Source organism: Jaculus jaculus, chromosome 1 (assembly GCF_020740685.1).
Source record: "Jaculus jaculus isolate mJacJac1 chromosome 1, mJacJac1.mat.Y.cur, whole genome shotgun sequence".
NCBI lineage: Eukaryota > Metazoa > Chordata > Mammalia > Rodentia > Dipodidae > Jaculus > Jaculus jaculus.
In genome coordinates this window covers 47,804,166-47,818,840 of record NC_059102.1, presented here as the reverse complement: position 1 = coordinate 47,818,840, position 14,675 = coordinate 47,804,166, and the positions used below count along the sequence as shown (strand labels likewise).

Sequence of the window (14,675 nt, the reverse complement as noted above, 5' to 3'; positions counted from 1 at the left end):
GATACAGGCCTGGGGGAATGCTTGCATCCAGGAAGCTGTGGAGAACATCCCACGCCAGAATGGCCCTGCCCCAGGTGAAGCTCACCAAGGGACAGTGGATGATAACAGTGGGAGCAAAGTTCTAGGCAACTTATTCTCTAATTAGGAAACGTTCTTCCTCATGTCTACCCCTGGGATGTCTCTAGGCAGCAGGGCTTGCGTCTATGGTTCTGTTGAGGCCTTGTCAGTTCTGGACAGCCCTGAGGTGTGGACTCTGAAGGAGACCAGGATGGACTCAGTCTTTACGAGCCCTTGCCTTATTGTTTACGCTGAGTAATAGCTACCACATGGTACTGCCGAGGTCTTGCCATGCCTGGAGGGTTTGAGCCCTGCTCTTTAAACAAGAGCTCCAACCACAGCCAGCTGAAAGTGACATGACATGCCTTGAAACCCTCAATATCCTTTTCCTGAATGCTCTGACTCAGATCTCACAGACAGGATGTGATCTCAGCTGCTCACATACCTTCCATGCACATAGGCGCAATTGCATGTTTCCTTCAGTTTTAATTTGGGTGGGAAGAAATGCTAACCATGTGTGTGTAGAGTCTCTTGAGTGGGGGAGGTGGATGTGGAAGAGAACCTTGGAGTGCTCCATAGGATAGGGTAGTTTCTTCTTCTGTGCCTTTGTTTTACCCAGGAGATAGGTAGATCTTAACGGTTCTCCCTGCCTCCGATGTTTCTTCACCCCACTGCATGGACATGCCACAGACACACTATCCACAGCACTTTTTCACCACATCCAGCTCTTTCTGTTAAACCAAACCTCTCTTCCCTATTTGTATTAGCTACTTTTCTTGTAGCTGTGACAAATATCTGGCCAAAGCAACTTCAGGAAGGAAGGAAGGAGAGAAGGAAGGAAGGAAGGAAGGAAGGAAGGGAGGGAGGGAGGGAGGGAGGGAGGGAGGGAGGGAGGGAGGAAGGGAGGGCGGGTTTATTTAAGTTCTTAGATTGAGAGCACAGTCCAACATGGATGGCAAGTCACGGTGACAGGATTGTGAGGTAGCTGGTTACATTACATTTGTGGTCAGGAAGCAGAAAGCTATGGATGGTGTTGCTCAGCTTGTTTGCTTTCTTTCTCTTGTCTCCTTCTTCCCTCCCCCTCCATCTCTGTCCTTCCTTCCTTCCTTCCTTCCTTCCTTCCTTCCTTCCTTCCTTCCTTCCTTCCTTCCTTCCTTCCTTCTTTCCTTTCTTCCTTCCCTCCCTCCCTCCCTCCCTCCTTTCCTCCCTCTCTCCTTTCTTTCTTTCTTTCTTTCTTTCTTTCTTTCTTTCTTTCTTTCTTTCTTTCTTTCTTTCTTTCTTCCTTCCTTCCTTCCTTCCTGCCTTTCTTTCTTTCTTTCTTTCTTTCTTTCTTTCTTTCTTTCTTTCTTCTTCCTCTTCCTTCCTTCCTTCTTCTTCTTCCTCTTCCTTTCTTCTTCTTCTTCCTCTTTCCTTCTTTCTTTCTTTCTTTCTTTCTTTCTTTCTTTCTTTCTTTCTTTCTTTCTTTCTTTCTTTCTTTCTTTCTTTCTCTGAATTCACTCACTGAGTCAATAGACTTTAAAATCATGCAACCCAGTACTTACTTATTCTAGTAAGTACATGTAGTAGTTTGAATGTATGTCCCCCAGTAGACTCAGGTGTTTCATTAAAGCTTGTCTCCAGCTGCTTAGCAGCAGAGGTGTCACTGAGGGTGGATCCTGGGGTCTAGCCCTAAGGTGTTACTGAGGCCATATTTGGATTTCAGCCTAAAGGTATGCAGATAAGTCTGAGCTCTGGGGGTCTTGCATGCTGCAGGTTTCTGCTTGTGTTCTTGCTTATGGTGCTATGTGTCTGGTGGTGTCTCTCTGCTTAGATTTTTGAATGGGAGCCAGCTTCTTCTGCCATTGATAAACTTCCACTTGGATCTGTAAGCTAAGATAAATTCTTCCTCCTACAAACCGTGTCTGGTTTGATGTTCATCCCAACAATGTGAAACTGAGTACTACAGCCTATAGCATTCCTTTGCCTTGAAAATTCATTTATTTATTTATTCTGATAGAGAGAAGGAGGGAGAGAGAGAGAGAAAAGGAAAGAAAGAGAGTGAGTGGATACACCAGGACCTTCAGCCACTGAAAATGAATTCCAGATATATGTGCCACTTTGTGCACCTGGCTTACATGGGTCCTGGGGAATTAAACCTGGGTCTTTGGCTTTGTAGGCAAGTACCTTAACCACAGCCATCTCTCCAGCCCAAGTTTATTCTTTATATTTTAAAAATTCTGTATCTAAATATCTTTATTATAGTATTAATTGTTTTAAGGACAAAAGTTTTAAAAAAGTTTCCAAGCCAATTAATCTTTTTATCTGAATGTGTTTCTGCAGAAATTTAGAAACAACTGGCATTAGCCATGCCATTTTATGAACCTTAAGGACAACTGAGGTCATTATAGTCCTTCAAAATGGCTACAGTATGATGGTCGTAGTGGTGCACACCTTTAATCCCAGAATTTGGCTGAGGTAGGAGGGTCTCTGTGAACCTGAGACAAGCCTGAGAGTACATAGTGAATTCCAGGTCAGCCTAGGCTAGAGTGAGACCCTATCTCAAAAAAGGGCTACAATATATTGTTGGAGTGTTTTCATAAGACTTAATTAAAATTTTATTGTAACTTGTTCTAAACTTAACCAAACTTAAAAAAGTTTAATAAGTTACATGAAAATAAACTTTATTTAGAAAACCAGGAGCTGGCAATTATTTAGATGTGGTAGAAAAAATAAAAAAAAAAAACTATTGAAGATGACTTAAATGTTTTAAGCACAGATATCTTCATAACTTAGAGATACAAGTGGCCCCAAAGTCAGCTTTATGGAGAAAGATAAGTTTTATTTTGGTTGTGTTGAATTTGAGTGTGACAGAAACATGGTCCATGTAGTTCATTGGGAAATAGAAATCTGGAGTCTAGATTAGGATCTTTTTGATGTCTTATCAACATAATCTTGTTATATCTGATTTGTGGTACATCAATGTTCATAAAGATCTAACAAATTTAAAAGTTAAAAAATGTTTCCTATACTGTGCAAAAAGTGGAAAACAATTGCTAAAAGAAAATAAACATGTAAACTGGCTTGAATTGAAGGGATGCAAATTGTTCATATGGTGGTCAGTGGGTGGGAAATTAAAGGAATGCTGGTTATACTGGGCTCAAAATAGGTGCTCAGTAAGCACTATTCATGTGAATGAGTGGATGAATGAAATTGGCATTAGAATGAGTAGGGTTGAATTTGAACTGGGGAGTATTTACAGGAATGTGGATGAAGTTTTGCAACAAAGGAAAAAGGCCCAGCTTCGAATGCTGCTGACAAGATGGTCTTTAAAGAAAATTACAACACATGTGTATGAAGCTGTGAGTCATGGGAGGACAGTTATTGAACCAGACAGCCATGGTGATGAGAACAGCCATGGTCTCTGGCTGTTGAAGGAGAGTGCGGAACATCTGCTCAGCACCTCCTCCTCATGTTGGCCTACAGGCCCGGCTGGTGAGGCTCTCTGTCAAGCATGGGCCTCTTGTGTTTGGCATCGTTCATGTCAGGGCTCCGAAAGCTATTATTCTTCTTGCACTCAGTGAAGTGCCAGGTGCTCTGGGCATGCTGGTGTGCATTGTCATCTAGATCAGTACTTTTCAAACTTTAATGAGCATATGAATCACTTCAGCATCTTGTTAAAAGGTTGCTTCTAATTTAACAGGCCTTGGGTGGAGTCAGAGGTCTTACATTTCTAACACATTAGCAGGTGATGCTGCTGCCCCCAGCAACCACACTCTGAAAAATAAGATTCCAGGTACTCCACTGGAAAGTGCTAGACAATGCAACATAGCACGGTGTTACTTCTCATCATTCTCCTCAAGGGTTCCTTCTCTCTGGGCCAGCTTGCCATTGCTTGGTCATGATGCTTCTGTGTGGACTGGTTGGAATTGGGGATCATGGAATTATAATGGAAAATAAAGTCAAAACATCATTAAAATTCATAATCCCTAGTAATCATCATCTAAAATCAACACAGGGACATATTTGATCTTGCTCGTAGGACCCAACGTATCCAAAGATGCCACACGAATGAACAAAGAATAAGTGAGGAGGCATAAATCAAATAATGCATGTTTATATCACATCTTATTAAAATTACCTTCACTTTCAGAATAAGAACAAAGCTGAAAAAAATCCCTCAGCAAACAAAAAAGCTGTTTCAAAGTTCAAGCATTAGTTCTTATCCACACTACTCAGGATTCTAGGTCTTGTCTCAGAGCCTATGTGTGCTTTATAATTTTTACATAAAGGAGTGGAAGAGTTTATTATCGATATAAACAGAGTGATGTGATATCTCACCTTTTGTAAGATTTTATAGTGTGCAATGCACTTTAAAAATAGTTTTATTGAGCCATAATTCACATATCATAAAATTCACCCTTTTAAAATGTTATTTGTACTTATTTTACAACCTACTTTCTAAAGCTTGGCTTCTATAGTAGATGAGAAAATACAATGTAAAGGAGTTTGGAAAGAACAGGAGACAGAGGTATGTAGACAAGAGGAAGATAGCAGTCATAGTAAGAGATAAGACAAAATAATATTAAAGGAAGTATGGAGAAGCAATAAGAAAGGAGAGGTAGTTATCTAGAAATTTGTAGTTTACTGGAAACCCTTTAAAGTGAATATTATTGTTATTACAATCAACATATTTTCTATGGGTACATCATGTGTTGGTATCCTCTTTCCCTTGTCCTTGCCCCCATTCCGTTGGAGACCCTCCTCAGTGGGGTTGTGGGACTCCCTATGGGGTTATGGTTTATGCATTGTGGAAGCAGTAGTTAGTTATTGTTTTTTTTGGGGGGGGGTTAATGCCTCTGGGCATAATGTTTCAACCTGTGGCTCTTACAATCTTTCTGCCCCCTCTTCTGCAAAATTCCCTGAGATATGGTGGGTGATTTTTAAGTCTATTCAGTGATGAGCTCTTAGGAGCCACTGGATCTCTGCTTTCTTAAGTATTGAGTATCCTCAGGGTCTTTCTCCTTCACCCTGGCACAGATTATCAGGTTCAGCAAGGAAGAAGCACTCATGCTTTTGTCCCTAATGTCTCTGTGGGTTCAGCTGTGGCTTGGCTGAAGTGTGAGTGTTTGGAAGCCCTTTTTTGAAAGACCATATACAGCACAGCATGATAGTATTGGTCATGCGAATGTACTTAAGTTGTCAAAGGCACACTGTCAGGCTCAACGTACCCTATCTAAAAGGCAGAGAGGCCTATTATCCATTAACACATTTCTTACCATGTCAGCACTATTTTATGTGCATATGTGTGGTATGCATGTTCATCTGTATGTGTACACATATGTGGGGATGCATGTGCAGGAGAGTCCAGAGAGCAACATCAGATGTCTTCCTCAATCATTCTTAACCTTATTTTCTGAGATAGGCTCTCACCCTGAATCTGGAGCTTACTAATACAGGCTAGGTGATCTGTAAGCGCCAAGGATTCTCCCCATCAGGGTTGTGATTGCAGGTATGTGCCACCACACCTGACTTTTTACATGGGTGCTGGGGATTCAAAGTCAGGTCCTCATGCTTACTTAGCAAAAACTTTACCATTTAGAATATTTCCCTAGACCAAGCAGTAATTTTTAAAAGGGTGTTTTAGGTGCTCTTTAAGAAGTATGTCCTCAGCTCTCTCCACAATGAATCAGTCCACAGGGATTCCGGGAAGTTGATGTTTTGTGGGGTGGGCTGAGAGCTGTGAGTAGGAGCAGTGGGTGCCCTTGGCTCTGGCATGAGGAGTCCAGGCTTCCCTGGCATATCAGTCTCGTGTGAACACCCATTGCTTGCATTTTTTTAGGCCAGACTTTCCCTTGCAACCATAAAACTTAAATCTTTCTGGACGAAAACTAGAATTGTCCTGCATTTGAGATGCAAAGCAAACACTGGAAGATTTTGCTGTCAGATTTTCCTTCACTTTCAAATCTGAAACTGATTTTCACTTCTGCTGCCATCTGTGACTGGGTACAAACACATGAACACTCTATTCCATTATACCACTGTCCACAACTCTTGAGTTTTGGTTGAAATTTTCTTCCTTTCCTCCTCCTTTCCTCCTCCTTTCCTTTCCTTTCCTTTCCTCCTCCTTTCCTTTCCTTTCCTTTCCTTTCCTTTCCTTTCCTTTCCTTTCCTTTCCTTTCCTTTCCTTTGCTTTCCTTTGCTTTCCTTTGCTTTCCTTTGCTTTCCTTTGCTTTCCTTTGCTTTCCTTTGCTTTCCTTTGCTTTCCTTTGCTTTCCTTTGCTTTCCTTTGCTTTCCTTTGCTTTCCTTTGCTTTCCTTTGCTTTCCTTTGCTTTCCTTTGCTTTCCTTTGCTTTCCTTTGCTTTCCTTTGCTTTCCTTTGCTTTCCTTTGCTTTCCTTTGCTTTCCTTTGCTTTCCTTTGCTTTCCTTTGCTTTCCTTTGCTTTCCTTTGCTTTCCTTTGCTTTCCTTTGCTTTCCTTTGCTTTCCTTTGCTTTCCTTTGCTTTCCTTTGCTTTCCTTTGCTTTCCTTTCCTTTCCTTTCCTTTCCTTTCCTTTCCTTTCCTTTCCTTTCCTTTCCTTTCCTTCCCTTCCCTTCCCTTCCCTTCCCTTCCCTTCCCTTCCCTTCCCTTCCCTTCCCTTCCCTTCCCTTCCCTTCCCTTCCCTTCCCTTCCCTTCCCTTCCCTTCCCTTCCCTTCCCTTCCCTTCCCTTCCCTTCCCTTCCCTTCCCTTCCCTTCCCTTCCCTTCCTTTCCCTTCCTTTCCCCTTCTCCTTCCCTTCCCTTTCCTTCCCTTCCTTTCCCCTTTCCCCTTTCCCTTTCCCTTTCCCTTTCCCTTCCCTTTCACTTCCCCTTCCCCCTTCCCTTCCCTTCCCTTTCCCTTTCCCCTTCTTCTTCCCTTCCCCTTTCCCCTTCCTCTTCCCTTCCCATTCCTTTCCTTCCTTTCTCCTCCCTCCCTTCTTCCCTCCCTCCCTTCCTCTCTTCTTCTCTCTCTCCCTTCCTCCCTTCTTTCCTTCCTTTATTTTTTCCTTCATCCTCTCTTTCTTCATTTTTTGAGGGCTGGGAGTATAGGTGCACACCACTACCAAGCTCAGTTAGGCATCACATTTTCTGGTTGATACCTCTGAGGACCTGTACCCTAAAAATACTGGGCATGTCACTTTCAGCTTTAGTTTCCTCAACCTGTAACATAAAGGGTACTACTTGCTCTGACCAACCCACAGGGTTATCATGAAATGTAATAATTTTAAAAGACTGGCAGAATGTATTGAGTGCTTCCTATATTTTGGGCACCGCATGAAAGGCTTTGCATCTATTAGCTCATGGGTTTCTTTTTTTGTTAGGGTCTCACTCTAGCTCAGGCTGACCTGGAATTCACTATGTAGTCTCGGGGTGGCCTTGAACTCATGGTGATCCTCCTGCCTCTGCCTCCTGAGTGCTGGGATTAAAGGTGTGTGTCACCATGCCCAGCTGGATTTCTTATATTGATATTTGGAAGTGAAAATTTTGGTTATTCTCATCTCACAGCTGATGAAACTTCAGCTCAAAAAGATAACTAGTCAAAGTTTGCAATGGGTGAGAACTAGGGAAGGTGGAAGGAAAGTATTTTGATTCCAGGAATTAAATGGGATAGTGCTTACAAAAGTGCATTGCTGGCCGGGAGAGAGAGATGCTCAGTCAATAAAGTGCTTGCTTGGCCTGAGTTTGATCCCCAGTACCCACATGAAAATGCCAGGGGTGACATAGGTGCCTGTAAGCTCAGTGCTGAGAAGGTGGATGTGCTCTGGAGCTTGCTGGCTGGTTAGCCAGCCTATCCCAGTTGGTGAGCTTAGGGCCAATTGTAGACCTTGTCTCCAACAACGTGAACAGTGCTCCCGGGGATGCGTCCCAGGCCCTACTTGACTTTAATGTCTCAGTAGACTCTTACATTGCTTTTCCTGACATCGCTGGACCATGGTATCTTTGAACACAGGATTTTGGAGGTTGTGTTAGACTTGAGTCTTTGACATCACTTGTAATTCTTCATCATTGGTGTTGACCTGAATCCTCACTGGGGGAAAAAAAAAGCATCTCTTTAAACCTTTGGTTAACCAGGATCCAAAATGCTTTCACTGGGAAATGCAGCCACTTTGTGTCCAGGATCAAAAGGACACAAATGATTTCATCCATCTCTCTGTCTGTCTGTCTCCTGCATGTGTGCACACATGTGCACATGCACACATGACACCAACAAAGGGCGCGTCATGCTAATGAGGGCCCTTAATGGCTGCTTGAATGGTTTTCAAGGATTTATGGATACTTATTTCATTTGCAAACTTCTCCTTTAATGGCTGCTTCCATTGATCTACTTACTCTACATAAGGGGGGAAAAGATAAATAAATAAAAAGCCGAGCCTTGGGTTTCTTTCTGGCTACTTCCCGTTTCTTTCTAATGGCCCATTCTATTCATCTTTGCCCCATTGCGTGACTCAGTCTGAGAGCATCTCTGTGTTTTCCAAGTTTATACAGCTTGTAAACAGAAATTACTTTTTTTCCTAACTGCATTTCCCACAGATTATCCCCGACTTTCAGCTTGTCTTTTTCTGTTTAAGTCCAGAGTCAAAGCGTTTGCAGTCAGGTGTGCACTCTTGTTTCTTCTCTTGGTTCTTTTTGACTCACACTTATTTAAAATCCTTGGTTTTGTTAATTATTTTTTTTAAACAGTCATCATCCACATTTGCCTCTGGCAAAACAGATTATTTCTGACCACCATGGCCAATTTCTGTTGCAATGCCATCTTGATCGGATTCCATCTGCTCCACACCCTCGCCATTTCCCTTCACATACCCACTGGCTCCAAGTTCTGCCCCTTCCTTCCTTTGGCTTGACACATTTGCTTTTCAGACAAAAGTTAGAATGCTGGAACCAAGCATGAAGGCATGGTATCCAGGATAATAGCATTTCTTTCTCTTTAATCAATAATTCATTTTTCACAAGTGTGTTTGAAGAAATTGAGACTTGGCCTGAAATAGTTCTTCACAAGAAAATAAAGTGAAATATAAAGCAAAATATAACTTGGGACATGGACCAAACAAAATGAAAACATCTCATAGGGTGATGAAGACTGTAAACTTATTTATGATTCAGAACAACTGTTTTTGCAAGAGGCAGAGCATGGCTCATGTTTTGTTTTGAAATTTATCTGTATTACAGAAACACAGTCGTATTGGAATTTGACTTGTCATTGTATGAATGGAAGTAACTTAAAATTTCATATAATTTGAATTTCGCAGCTTGATGGAAGGCAAAGCAATAAAATAATAATGCTCTTTATCATAGCCAATAAACTGCCCATCTAAGAAGACGCTGCCCAATCCGTATGTAGAGACATCCTGTGCATAAGTTTGTCATGGTCAGAACCTTCAGGAATGATTAAATGGCTTCAAATGTCTAGGGTGTTCACTAATGAAAGTAATACATTCTCTTCCATGCACCTCCTGCCCACAGGTATCTTGTGCTTGCTATGAAGCCCATTTCTTGCTTTGTCTGTCTTCCACCCTATTTTCCTCTCACTGTGCTCATTATGGGCACACATAGACTGGCTAAACTTGAGCCTTCTCCAAGTCCCTCCTTGACAAGTGAGCAGCTAATATGCCCATGAGTCATTCCCCAGCAAGCTTCACTCCCATGTTCTGGGTTGTCATGGCGGTGGCCCATCTAACCTCAGAAGCTTGAGGGCTCTGAGGTCTGTGGGACATGTTCAAATTATTCTTACTCAGACTTTTCTTCACTGGATCCTGGAACATCCCCAACCCATCTATCTTGGCCACTGAGGTTCATTTTCTTCCTTTAAAATGTGCGTGTGCATACACACACAGAGAGACTTTGTGAACATGAACATGTCAGCACAAGAGGAATATTCCATACCTTGGACCATGATGAATCCAATTCAAAACCCAGGCACACTGAAATATTAGATCACATTAGCTTTAGGTATATTTCTGAGGAATCTATGATAAGACATATTTTGTGTTTAGACCTGAGCTCCATCTCTTAAGCTATGTCATTAAGAGTTTTCATATTCCAAAATACAAGAAAATCTAAGGATAAGACACTTTGGATCCTAAGCATTTCAGGTAAGGAATACTGTATCTGGACATACAATCTTAGAAGGCATTGCCTGGTATTGGTAGGTTTACCCACTCCATTTTCTTCCTCTTTGTTTTTTTACCTCTCTTTGTGTGTCTGGTGTTCAAGAGCTCATACACATGTCTCATCTTATGAAAATATCTGCTCTGGAGTAGCATTGCCATTTTATGTGGTAAATAAAGATTTTTACTTTCTGTGGATACAGTGAGGAGCTGAAGCTTGAAGTTCAGGAAACACCTAGAATCTGAGAATGTAGCCCAAATCACAAAGGAACTAGACCTTGCTGTGCCCCATTCCTAAAAGGCTGACTACTCCAGCTGTTACTCCAACCATGAGCTTTGGGAGTGTAGATACCCCATCTCTCTGTGCATAGCAGGCTATAGCCCACCCTCCCCAGCAGGACTTAAAGTCCTTTCTACAAAGCAAATGCAGATGAACTTTTGCGGTAGCAAGATGATTAATTAGTTATGCTTCTGTTGACGTTTCTGTCCTCAAGGATAAAGATTTCTTTAAGTATTGTCCTTTTGAGAACCAGCATTTTCTTTTGATGACTATAAGAATGACAAGAGATGTTATTAAGAATGGCAAGGCATGTTATTTAAGCAGCACCAAAGGAAAATAAAAAACTGAGTTTGATTGTAGAGACACACAGTGAAGAAACCTTTTAGCTATTCTTCCCTATTCCAAGTGTGCCAGAATTTGGTCTGAAGTGCCTATTTTACACATACTTGTACATAGACTCTCAAGTATCCTTCTTCCTTGTTGCCATGGCATTCACTGACCACAGGTTCCCTCTGTAGGCTCTCTAGTCTGAGAAAGAAGATTGCGGAATTGTGTCACAGGTAGAAAACTATCTTAAATCAAAGATTACATGTTCTGAGTTTTAAGTTGTCTTTACTATGGGTGACACACTTCTAACGTTTTGGATAACTTGACTTGTGCCAGGCTACTATAAATATATTTTCAATTATGCTCATAGTGCATAGTCTTATACCTAGAAAATGGTTTGAAGTAAGGAAAGTTACTATGGCATCAGGGGGTCTCAGGAACACTTATTCTCTCTTGATCAGACTGGGTTATCTCATGCACAGATAATCTCTTTGGCCATGATTTTCTATGTATCTTGTCTTAGCTGTTGGCTTTGCAGTTCCTAATGCTGATTGAGGTCAAGTTTTAGCATATTTATTTGTTGAATATTAAGGGATGTACTAAACAAACAGCTCAATTCACAGCAAAATATGCATGTAAAACTGTACACCTATATTGTATTTAATTCTCCATGTGCTGCTGGTCTCTATACAAAGTTATATCTGAGGTACTATGGCCCATTCCAGTAACAGATGCCTCTTCAACCTCCATTTTGACAACAAAATTGATTTTTGAAATATAAAAGCAATTGAAAGCATAAAATCAATACCTCATACCTTCTTGAAGTGCTTTCATTTTGAATTGATTGAACAGGTATTGTTAAAATTGAGGTTGTCTGATTTATTTCCTGCATGGGACCTTTGCCAATCATTATTGATTTCCTCATGGTTTTATTGGGCATCACTCCACTAGACAAGCATCTTATTTGAGTATATGTATTTAAGTACACATGCACAGAGGACATTAAAGTAGAATGTGAGCAATGGAAGGAAGAAGGAGGTCTAAGAGAAGGAGGAGAGTGAGCAGGGAAGGGCAGTGAGGTGAAAGGAAGACAGAGTATGTTTGTTTTCACACAAAGAAGTTACCCATGTCGTGTATGTATGCAAGCAGAAGGGGCACTGTTTGAGGGGAGGAAGGGAATCAAAAGAGGTGGGAAGGAGGGATGAAGGAAGGCAGGGAGAGGCACATAAAAGCAAAGTATGATAAATCCATATGACTGTCTCATAATGAAACTAGTAATTATGTATGTAAGCCAAAAACCTAACAAAGAAAATTGTATAGTAAAATTAAGCTATAGTTTAATTTCTTTGTATATTTTACAGTATATAAATTATTTGGGGATTCATATGATAGGCATGAAAATTAACAAAATGAAAATAAACAGCCCCATGGTCCTAGGTTTTCTTTTATTGCACAGGAACCTTTTTGCATGAAAATTTTAATTTCTCTGGAAAGACTTGGGCTACAACCCTGAAGGCCACAGACACAAACAACATAAGCATGATTGTTCTGAATGAATCACCCATCTGGCCTCAGGCAGGGACCCTGTATCTCCCAGTTACCCATCTGCACACCAGAAGTCCTTTAAGATGAATAAGTTTCTATAATCAAAGATATTTGAGATATACATTCACAAATATATTAATACATATTGTTTCAGGCTCTTCCTAGAGTGCTCAGCTAGTCAGCTTCCTTTGGATTTATATTATGGACAGTCTTTGATTCTTTATGGTCTCCAAGAACTGGTTAGAGGAGGTCCATGGTCTCTATTCATACTTTTCAAGAACTGTTAGTGAACATTTTATCATTGGAATTTTAGTCCTTAGCCCACAGTTTTTAGAGCTATTTCCTGCCCTGAGCTCAAGATTAAATGTTTCTTTTTGTGGGCCACTTCTTAAGGCCACCAACCCAGGTAAAACACTATCACATGGCAAAAGGCATTGGTCTTCAGGCAGGAGCTGTGATGGCTCTTTCCTTATTTTTCTCCATTTTTGGCTTTATTGAAATATGATCCCAAATTATTATCTTAATGTATAACTTATTTATTATCAAATATATTATGGTATCTATTTATAAAATGTGAGAATATATATATATATATATAAATATATAAATAAATATATATATACACACACACACACACACACACACACACACACACACCAAGGAAGGAAAATCATCTATATTTTCACCATCTCTGAACAACAACCATGATCTGGTGTCTTTATCCTTTAGACTTAATGCAGTCTCTATCTCTGTCATTAAGAGGAAGTTTATTTCTTATTCCAGATCTTTCTTTTTATGTTGAGGAACAACCACTAACTCCAACACCCCTAAGAGCCCCTCCTGGACCTCACTTGACCCTTGGAGGAATATTTCTGCACTGGAACATTAGGAGAGGAAGTCGGTATGAAGATCACCTCCTACTTTCCATTTATAGCTGTGTGCTTCTACCAGGTCATGTGTCCCACTCGTTCTCAGCCACCCAGCACTCTCATTGCTGGGTTTATGGGAGGTCTATGAGGAGACTAGGTTAGGATCAGTAGTTGGAGGTCAGGAGCTGCACTTCTCCACTGATGTAAGACACAACACATCAGAATTGCTTGCTGATCAACCTTGACAACAATGAAGGTGATACATAGTTAGGTCTTCTCTGTTTCCTTGTCACTAACCTGGTTCAGATGTCAGTAGGAGAGAAACTCATTTATGGTCTCCCTGTAACTCTTACCTGTCTGTCTTTTTTCCTTAGCTTCAATCATTTTTGATGAATGTGACCAAGGACTAGAGATGGAGTTAGTGCTAAAAACATGCTCTGGCCTCGCCTTTCCTTGGAGATGCTGTTCACTGGAGCATTATAATGTGAAGAGTTTTATTTTATTCCTGGCAGGGGAGAAGGGCTTGGATTGATGGGGAGAGCAGAAAAGTCGGTATGAGTAGTGTGGTGCCTTATCCATGCCCAAGTCTTTTATTGAATTTTAACTTTTACTGTAGGAGGAATGAAGGCCAAAAATCACAAAACTGTTTGAAAGAGGCTTCCAGTCTCTGGGCAAAGCAGAGCTGCCTCAGGGCTTGGTGACTAAGTGTGGCAGTGAATGGGAAAGGCAGACATTTTTCCTACCTTGGAACCAAACCCAGCTATGTCTTGGCTCTCCAAAGATGGGAAGTGAACTGTTGGCACAGGTGATGGGATTTTGGTTGAAGGCAGTGGTGTGACAGACATTTCAGAGGATGTGGATAGGTGGAAAAGGAGAGGAACAATTTGCAAGATGTTGAGACTGGACCCCACTGGGCTAATGAGATAACTCTGTGTAGAGCTCCTAATGGACAGGTATACCTAGAGTGGAAGAGCCAGGAGGATGCTGAGACTGGACCCCTGCAGGACTATATAAAACTTCTCTCTGTGGAGAATTCTTAGTGGATGGGTGGATCGGAAGTGGAAGAGCCAAGGGGGATGCTAAGGCTGGACCCCTGCAGGACTATGTAAGATAACTCTGTGAAGACTTCCTAAAATTACTGGGAAATATTTTGAAAAGCCCTGATTTTTAGCAACTATCGTGGATAAAGTCTTGGCTATGACAACCATCCATTTATCTGAGAAATACTTACCAAGTTTGTACTATTAGCCAGATAGGGCTATAAAAAGCAGCAAGATAAACAAAGGTGATTAGATTCCTCTTGTCAAGGATCCTTAACTCTAATGGAGGAGATCAGAAGATAAATGTGATTATTATTTGTATAATATGATAAGAGTTTAGAACATTTGTCTGTATCACTATGTATATTATATACATACATATTAGGCAAACACATGCACACATACCATGTAACCATATGCACATATTATTTGCACACACACACACACACATATGC

The 14,675-nt window shown here is 41.1% G+C and overlaps 1 non-coding gene across 1 annotated transcript; it reads left to right on the top strand.

Annotated features, from left to right (window-relative positions):
- The first annotated feature begins 2,338 nt into the window (after nt 1-2,338).
- On the top strand, nt 2,339-2,465 carry LOC123457890. The gene has a single exon (XR_006635247.1). It is a non-coding gene; the product is annotated as a small nucleolar RNA SNORA33 (small nucleolar RNA).
- The last annotated feature ends 12,210 nt before the right edge of the window (nt 2,466-14,675 follow it).